At 41.2% G+C, this 9,111-nt stretch overlaps 1 long non-coding RNA gene across 1 annotated transcript; it reads left to right on the plus strand.

The window, feature by feature from the left end:
• Nucleotides 1-4,408: 4,408 nt before the first annotated feature.
• Nucleotides 4,409-8,669, plus strand: LOC138969028 (uncharacterized). Its single transcript, XR_011456351.1, has 3 exons — nucleotides 4,409-5,178; nucleotides 5,969-6,059; nucleotides 7,064-8,669. It is a non-coding gene; the product is annotated as an uncharacterized lncRNA (long non-coding RNA).
• The last annotated feature ends 442 nt before the right edge of the window (nucleotides 8,670-9,111 follow it).

Genomic DNA, 9,111 nt, shown 5'->3' on the forward strand with positions numbered 1-9,111 from the left:
TTCATATGTTACGTGAATTTCCATTGGTCAATTGGGCAAAACTGAGCTCAGTGCAAAAGCGATATCGACGACATTTCCGTCGATATCAGTTTTGATATCGACGACCTCTTTATTGCTTCCCCACTTCAAAAACAAAAACACCTTAATTTAAAAACAAACAAATATATATATATATATATACGACTTGTGTCTGTCTGTGTGTCTGTCTGTGTGTCTGTCTGTGAGTTCGCGATGCACGGCCAAAGTTCTCGATGGATCTGCTTCAAATTTGGTGGGCATATTCAGGTAGACCCGGGACAGGACACAACCTGGTCGATATTTCAACACGTGCTCTCAGCGCGCAGCGCTGAACCGATTTTGGTTCCACCTCAGCTACCCGGGCCCCCATACCGACACACCAAAGCCGCTACACCACATCACAACGCCAAAGTTGTTCTTACCGTCAAAGTGAAAAGGTCGAATCAATTTATAGCCACGCGAAAAATACACTCTCACCTATCTCTATATATTTATAGATATAGATATACATATATATACACGGCTTCTCTGTGTGTGTGTGTGTGTGTGTTTGTGTGTGTGTGTGGGCAAAAACCTGTGGATTGTAGAGTTCTGTTTGTGATGTGGTCTAGCGGCTTTTGTCTGTCTGTATGTTCTGGCATTTGAGAAGCCACAGCAGATAATATAGGGCTAAGAAATAAGCTCTAAAATTCTCAATCCCGTTTGACAGGACTTCGCCTTCAAAGGTGATTGTGGTGAACCGCCACGCTGTCTGTCTCTGTCTCGCGATTCACCCCGGCGAAGCCGGGTATTCCTCTAGTATATATATATATATATATATATATATATATATATATATATATATATATATATATATATATATATATATATATATATATATATATATAGACTAGATGATTACCCGCTTCGCCGGGTACCGGCTTCGCCGGGAAGAAGTAGAGCCGAATACCAGGCTGCGCCTGGGACCCGGCTTTGCCGGGTGTACGCCGGCTTAGCCGGCGCACGAAGGAAAGGAGATAAACGCGCAAAACACTGGAGACCTTCTAAAAATAGTAACGTGCAGTGACCTTCTAAAAATAGTAACGTAGTAACGGGAATATGGATTGACGCCACACGGAGGAAGGGAGATAATCGCGACTGAAAACACTGGAGAAGATAAGGAAGAGTTACTGGTAGTGGATCCCGACAACAACAACACAAATCGGTTCAGCGCCCACAGCGCTGCGCGCTGTGAGCACGTTTTGAAATATTTCATCGATGATGTTGTGTCCGGGGCGTAGCTGAATACGGTGTCCAAATTTGAAAAAGATCCACCGAGAACTTTGGCCGTGCATCGCGAACAGACAGACAGACAGACAAACAGACAGACACTAGTCGTATATATATATACATGTAATTATCCCAGAATTTAGTTGAGCAAGTGACTAAAGACCTTTTGAAAGAAAAGACATTTTGAAATACTGAAAAGTACAAGAAAAGAGTGAACAAAAAGAAATAATAATCAGATGGAGGGATATGGAACAGCCAAAACTGAGACAAATACTTTTGTAATTTCTTTACAGTAAATACAAAATGTCCAGAGAATTAGCAATATATCTAACATTGACGGACTGTGTGATGATATCTTCTGCTATTGGTCTGTTTCGACAGTGATATCAAAATCGCGACCTCCGGTCTCGATTTTGATATCACTGTCTCAACAGACCATAGCAGAAGATATCATCACACAGTCCGTCAATATTGGGTAATGTCTATTTTGTGAGATGCAACATTGCTATTGATTTTTCACAAGGTATCTGCTTTGAGGCATTATTACTTTCAACAACAACAACAACAACAACAACAACAACAACAACAACAACAACAACAACAACAACAAACAGCCAGACTGAGCACACAAGTGTTTTTCAGTCTTGAGAGAGCACGGCTACGGAAACCACGACCAGTCGCGCTGCACCGAGCGGGGCCTGTATTCTTGAAACAGCTGCAACATTGTGTCCTTTAAAGTCAAACTGTCGTTTAACTACCGCCCGGTATTTATTTTTACTGCCCAGTAATTATTTATTTTCCCCCGGTATTAATGTGTGTCTGGCGGAAGGTCGGCAGGTACCAGAATTGGTTATTTTTAGAATAGGAGATTCCTCATGCTTGTTCCTCTCTACAAACAATTTTTGAACAAGATGTATTCTTGAAAAAGCTGCAACTCATATACTGGCCTGTAAAACCACTTACGCTCAATAAGTCCGCCAACTGCTACGTGTTATTGATGAAACACCGGTAAGTCCTTACCGGGTTGTCTCCGAGCTGTAAAGTTAGATGACCCATCCCCCTCCTGTAAAGTCGCTACCTGTCAGTAACTTCACCAACACTGTCCATGTCACCTATTTCATACGTTATTAAAACCGTCAAGTTTGAATAAATCTTGTTCATATATTGTTCGTAGATTTATGTCCCTCGTGGACACACATTGGTGTCATTTAAGCACCAATGCATTGCGGTCAAATACGAGATTCTGCTCGCGAAAGATTTCAACCGATGCTCGATCATAACGGCGAGTTGTGAAAGCGTGCTAGCGTCTTGTTTAATGCATTACAGTGTCGAGTATTTGGTGTCTGATTCCGTAGCCGAACGGTTATCGAATTCGCCAGATGCGCGATTGAGTCGAGTTCAAATTTCCATCAGGCCTTACATTTTTGTTCTTCTCTTTGTCATTTGTTTGTTTTTGTTTATTTTCTTCGTGTGCAAGAGAGTACGTTGTAATATCAAAATTGATTTTAAAAAATAATTTTAGGCGAGAATGAGTTTTTGTTTAAATGTTGGTTAACATGATATTACCGTTAACTGCCTTGTATACGCCCACCCGCCCTATGCACCAATTTTGCCCAAAAATGGGGGGTGGGCGTTTACTAGGTACTATGCCCTGGGCAGGAGCGGTTCCTTAGCTAGAAAAACGATATTTTGGTCATTTGTCATAGAAGTGTTCAAAGGATGCGTTATTGCACAAAATTCCCCCCCCCCCCTCTCTCTCTCTCCCTCTCTCTCTCTCTCTCTCTCTCACACACACACACTAACACACACACTAACACACACACACACACACACACACACACACACACACACACACACACACACACACACACACCCGTGAATCAACTCTTCAGACATCACTTCCCGCCAAAGATGAAGCTTTGAAGATGAAGACCATTGTTGGAGCAGTCCGCGGTACAAGCCATCAACAACTGTACGACGAGTCAGGCTTTATTTCACTTTTAGAGAGGCGTAAACGTCAAAAATTGATATTATTTCACAAGATTGTACACCGTAAGGTGCCAAACTACGTACTTGCGATATTGCCACCATTAATATCAACTAATAACCCATATCGCCAGCGCAGACCTTTAGATAGGAAAGTTCCATCGTTTAACACTGAATTATACAGACACTCATTTCTCCCATCTACAACACAACTCTGGAATTCTTTACCAGACTACATAAAACTTAGTGTTATTGGTTTTCTGGAGATCGCATATCACAAACAATTCACTGTAAGCTCAGGCTATATAAGTGATCTTAATAACGATCTTGTGAGACGACACGTTGCTACAGATGCATCTTGTGACTGCGGATTTCCGTCCGAAACCGTAAAACACTTCCTATTAGATTGTCCAAATTATCGCGAAGCACGTCAAGAAACCATACATACCCTCCCTAACCACAGTATTCACCTCCCCCACCTTCTAAATGGAGACAGACAGTATTCTCTAGATTTGAACAGGAACATTTTTTCCATAGTACACTCGTTCGTTGAACGTTCAGGCCGCTTTGGGCAAACCAGAATCAATGCTCCACAAACCGGACAACAACTTTAAATTTCTGCACAACTCCTACCCATCCCTCTTATTTTAACATTTAGTCAAGTTTTGAAAAATAGCTGATTTAGGTGGGGGGGGTATAAATAACCCTTTTTCTGGCATCAAAATTACGCTGAACGCAGGGCCATCACTTCAAATTCGCGTGGTTTACTCACTCACTACGAACCACTGCTATCGCAGTGGTCCCATGCACACCACTTCCCCCCGAACCACTGCGATACTGGTAGACGCCATTGTTGTTATGCAAATTTGCACAAAGCCAGCGAGTACGAAATCAAAGCTCGCGTCATCGTTCTACAGCAGACAGAAGTGAAACTAGCTTGGTACTTTGCAGACGATTGGTTAAGCTTGAGAGCCAGCCTCTCTATTTTCGTACAAAAATTGACGTCATCTAAAAAAATCCAAAGGTCAAACACTGCTATCGCAGTGGTTCGTGGGGAAGTGGTGTGCACGTAGCGAAAAAAAATGTCTCACCTTGGTTTTATTTCATTCAGTTTGTTTGGGTTGTTGCTATCAAACACTGTACAAAAGGAAGACGTGGAACTTGCGAAGAAAATGCGAAAAAGTGTTTGTGGGTTATCGTCCCTAGTCACATGCTGGCGGCGAAAACAAAATGGCGGATCGCGTAGGTACCGATCGTGTGCGAGGTGGTGGTAAATAATTGTGCTCGGCTTTTTGTTGCAAGAACGCCCGTTACAAACAGAGCTGCTTCGGGAAAACTTTCCACAAGTTCCCTACAGAAGAAAAAAGGTGGGTTGTGCAGTGATTATTTCATCAGGTTTACCTTCTTCAGAATGAGAATGCAATGGCTCGAGTCAACTCACTCAGTAGACTACAGCGTCAGCGAGTACTTACGACTGTGAGTGTGAGTCAGCAGTCAGTACAAAACAACAGTTTACACTTGATGACAAACCCGTGGGCATATTTGCCGAAACCTTTATCAAACCTTGCTTACGGGAAAACTACAGTACAAAGGTACATCACTCATCCGTTTTGCGTTCAGGCAGAGCGTTAGATTTAGACTGAAGATCTGATTTAGCTTTCTTTGTCTTTCCTTTTTGCTTAGTTTAACAATAACATTGTTGTTTTTATTGTCAAACTAGGTGCAGAATATGGATGCAATTCACAAGGCGAGAGGACTTTGAAAAGCTGCAGCCAGCTGCTGTTCAAGGTCTCAAGCTTTGTACTGATCACTTTGAGGCCAACCAGTAAAACAATCCTGCAGAGAGGATCACTTGTGTGGAATGCTGTCCCGACATTGTTTGCAGTGCCCAATCCACCACCGAAGGTTATTTATTTATTGGTTTTAGGTTTTTGCAAACCAAAGAAGCACACTATTAAATGCAGGTTGAGTAATGACAAGTTTGAGGCTGATGTAAGAATTGAAAACAACAGCATTGTTCCCATCAAATAATGCCTGTTTGCATTTAGCGCAAAAAAATGATAAGGCCAACAAAAAAAAGTTACTTATTTTGGATCGACGTCCTGATTATGATGATATGATGAACTTATTTTGCAAAAAAACAGCCCCAAATGGCAAAAAAGGTATAGGGTCGGCGTCAACAACAAAAAAGTTGTATGTTTCTGGTCACCTGACCCTACCTATGTTTTCCCGACGACCCTAGACATTTTTTTTTTTTGCATTTTCAAAAATAAAAGGGGTATTCGAAAATCAATTGTTTTCCTGTTTTTCAACAAAATAGTTTAAAAGATGGTTTTAAAAAAAAAGGTTAGAAAAAAAATCTCCACCTTTAGTCATGTTAGGTCACAAAAAAGTCTGTTTAAGGTAACATAGGCCCCCCAAAAATAGCGTCGGTAGGTCGGCTTTTTAGTTTTGTATTTTAGCCATCTGAATATTTTAATTTTATTTTTTAATGCCCCCAAAAAGTCTAGGGCCGGTGGGAAAAAAATAGGGTCGGTCCGGATACCGTAAACAGATTATTTTTTGTTTTGCCTTACCAGAAACATACACTTTTTGTGTGTGGCCTAAGACCAATGCCATGAAATTGGGAGAAATGTTTCATTGTGACTGGGTGTTGGTTGTGAGTTTGTCAGTTAAAGAGCTGTGCAATTTGCAGGTTGCTAGTGGGAGGAAGCCACCATCGCAAAGGGTAGCTACAAATGAAGCCAGCACCGACCTGTCGCCTGATACACAAATTGTTCAACCAGGTAAGAGATTTTTAACCATGAAGAACACCCTGACATCAAAAAATGTTTAAACCCATCCATTACATAGTTGATAATCGCTGTATAGGGTGACGGGCGCTGGGGCGGGGTGGTAAGACGTCGGTCTATTAACTCGGAAGGTCGAGGGTTCGAATCCCGGTCGCGGCCGCCTGGTGGGTTAAGTGTGGAGATGTTTCCGATCTCCCAGGTCAACTTATGTGCAGACCTGCTAGTGACTTATCCCCCTTCATGTGTACACGCAAGCACAAGACCAAATACGCACGAAAAAGATCCTGTAATCCATGTCAGAGTTCGGTGGGTTTTAGAAACACAAAAATACCCCGCATGCTTCCTCCGAAAGCGGCGTATGGCTGCCTAAATGGCGGGGTAAAAACGGTCATACACATAAAATTCCACTTGTGCAAATAAATGAGTGCACGTGGGAGTTTCAGCCCACGAACGCAGAAGAAGAAGAAGCTGTATAGGGCGGATGCATGGATGGATGAAATTGTACCTGTAGTTCCCACACGTAAAGATGGGAAACATATCCTGTTAGAGGCATGGTTTGACAAGAAACAATTAAGTGGCTCTATTCCCATCTCCCCCCCCCCCCCCCCCTTTCCCCGTCGCGATATAAGCTTCGTGGTTGAAAACGACGTTAAACACCAAATAAAGAAAGAAAGAAAGAGGCATGGTGTGTGAGGAGTTTACCTGGTACTGTTGTCCTAATCAATCAATCAATCAATCAATATAAAGCTTATATAGCGCGTATTCCGTGGGTACAGTTCTAATGGCCTCACCCATTCAGTACCAAACAAGGTCAATTCCATCATTGTTCCACATCGAATCCATAGTTGCTAATACACTTCATTTCTGGCCTGCCTTCCTACGCTATTGTTTATTTTCATTTTGTGATTGAATTACACATGTTTTAATTTCTTCCAGGTTGTAACTTGTTATGGTTATGTTATTTTATGTGTGTTTTGTGTGTGTGTTTTCTTTTTTAGATGACATTCAGGCGATCCTGGAGGACATAGGATGTAAAGCATCAAAGTCGTCATCCTCCCCATCCCCTCGTGAAGCGGAACTTCGGCAGAAGGTCAACAAACTGAGGAGCAAGGTTTTCCGATTAGAAAAGAAAACGATGGAACCCCGTGTAAAACGAGCGAGTAAATTAGCCAAGCCTCCCAAGAAAGACTTTGTAATAGAACAGTTGTCTCATATATTATCAGGCGAGGCGAGCTATTTTGCCATTTATGCCTGTTACATATTTACCGGTTATCTGCTGCTGTGTCCATTCCTGGCAGAGACGGAACGCATGTTACCAAGGAGCCGAAGGAGAGTCGATGAGATGAGAGAATGTGATTAACAATTGCCAACTCTCTCCGTACAAAGAGGGTCCAAAATTGTATCAAAATATAGATCGTAGGGAATTCAAAATAAAAAAAAAGAGACAAAACATGTACCTCGGCTCATAGAGCCTTCTTTAATTTTTGACTCAAAAGTCCATGCTCCGAGAGTCCTTTTTTTAATTTTGAATTGCCTACCATCTATATTTTTATACATTTTCAAAAAGATTCAACAGTCACCTTCCGTTATTCTTGAACTTGGCTATCCCAGCCTTACCTCAACATTCGATATTCCTGTGATACTTTTGACGTAAAATCAATTTTTACTGTAAAACACTTCGGCAAGAGGATTGGTCCAAGCAAACAAATAATAAACTTGTAAGATTTTTCCTGATATTTCCGATCAATTGCCTATGGTTTTATTTAGCTAAAAGATTCAAACGTCACACCTATGACCCATGGCTATTTTTAAGGGGAGAGTAGCATCCCTGGTGTGTTGTTTTTGATGTACCTTTTGGTCTGTTTACAGTAACATAGGCACACAAAAAGAGGGTCGGTAGGTCGGCTTTTCTTAATTTTTTTTTTATAACCATCTTTTTAAATTATTTTGCAAAAAAACAGGAACAAAATTGATTTTTTTTCTTTTTCTTTTTCTCCAAATGCCAAAAAAAAGGTCTAGGGTTGGCGGGGAAAAAATAATAGGGTTGGTCGGGATACCGTAAACAGACTATTTTGCTTTGTTTTGCCTAAGCAATGACTAACAAACTTTCTTTAGGGTCTGACATTGTATATACTATACAACTTTTTGGGGTATTAACTAAATACATGTATACAGTTTTTGATTCCTTTTATACTTTTTCACAAATTACCCCCCCCCCCCCCTTTTTTTTTTGTAGTCTGCCCTGGGGGCGGGAGGTCTCCTAATTTCGGTTTCTAGGGTCATCTTATGCTTCCCCATGAGCTGAGAACTTAATTTAAAATGGGCCACGATTTTTTTATTTGTATTTTGTAATTGTGCCTTTGTCCAGTCACATGATTTCACTTTGTACTTAAAAACTTGGCACTGTCATCATTTTATTGCTATTTATTGTTCAGTTGTTCAGTATTTATTGCTATTGGGCATCAGTTGTTCAGTTGCCCTCTTTCGAATGAGCCATGCATGCATTATGGATGTGTTTAGCGAATGGGGATACCTCAAGCAATGTAAAAAAAAGAAACAATGTGAAGCAAACATATAGCACCAAATAAAATAACCGAATCAGAATGGAAACTTCTTCAGTGTATGTGTGTGTGTGTGTGTGTGTGTGTGTGTGTGTGTGTGTGTGTGTTTGTTTGCTGTTTTAAATACCGAAAATGTGAAAATAAAGCAAGTCACAACATGAGAAAGATCGACTGTACTAGTCATAACAAAGCAGGAGACAGTCTGGTCAGCATGCAGCAAAGGGGAATAACTCATATTTAGCCATTCTCATTTCTAAGCATGCCCAATGAGGAAGTTATCCTTCTTCCCATTGTAGTTATTTCTTTGTTGCTATTGACTTTGAAACTGACACGCCGGCGAAAACGCCGGTAACGCGTGCGCAGAGAAGAGCAAGCATCGAGAATCTTCAATTCTAAAAATAACCAACACTGGTAGCTGCCGACCTTCCGCAAGACACACATGAATACCGGGGAAAAATAAATAATTACTGGGCAGTAAAAATAAA

Source organism: Littorina saxatilis, linkage group LG6 (assembly GCF_037325665.1).
Source record: "Littorina saxatilis isolate snail1 linkage group LG6, US_GU_Lsax_2.0, whole genome shotgun sequence".
NCBI lineage: Eukaryota > Metazoa > Mollusca > Gastropoda > Littorinimorpha > Littorinidae > Littorina > Littorina saxatilis.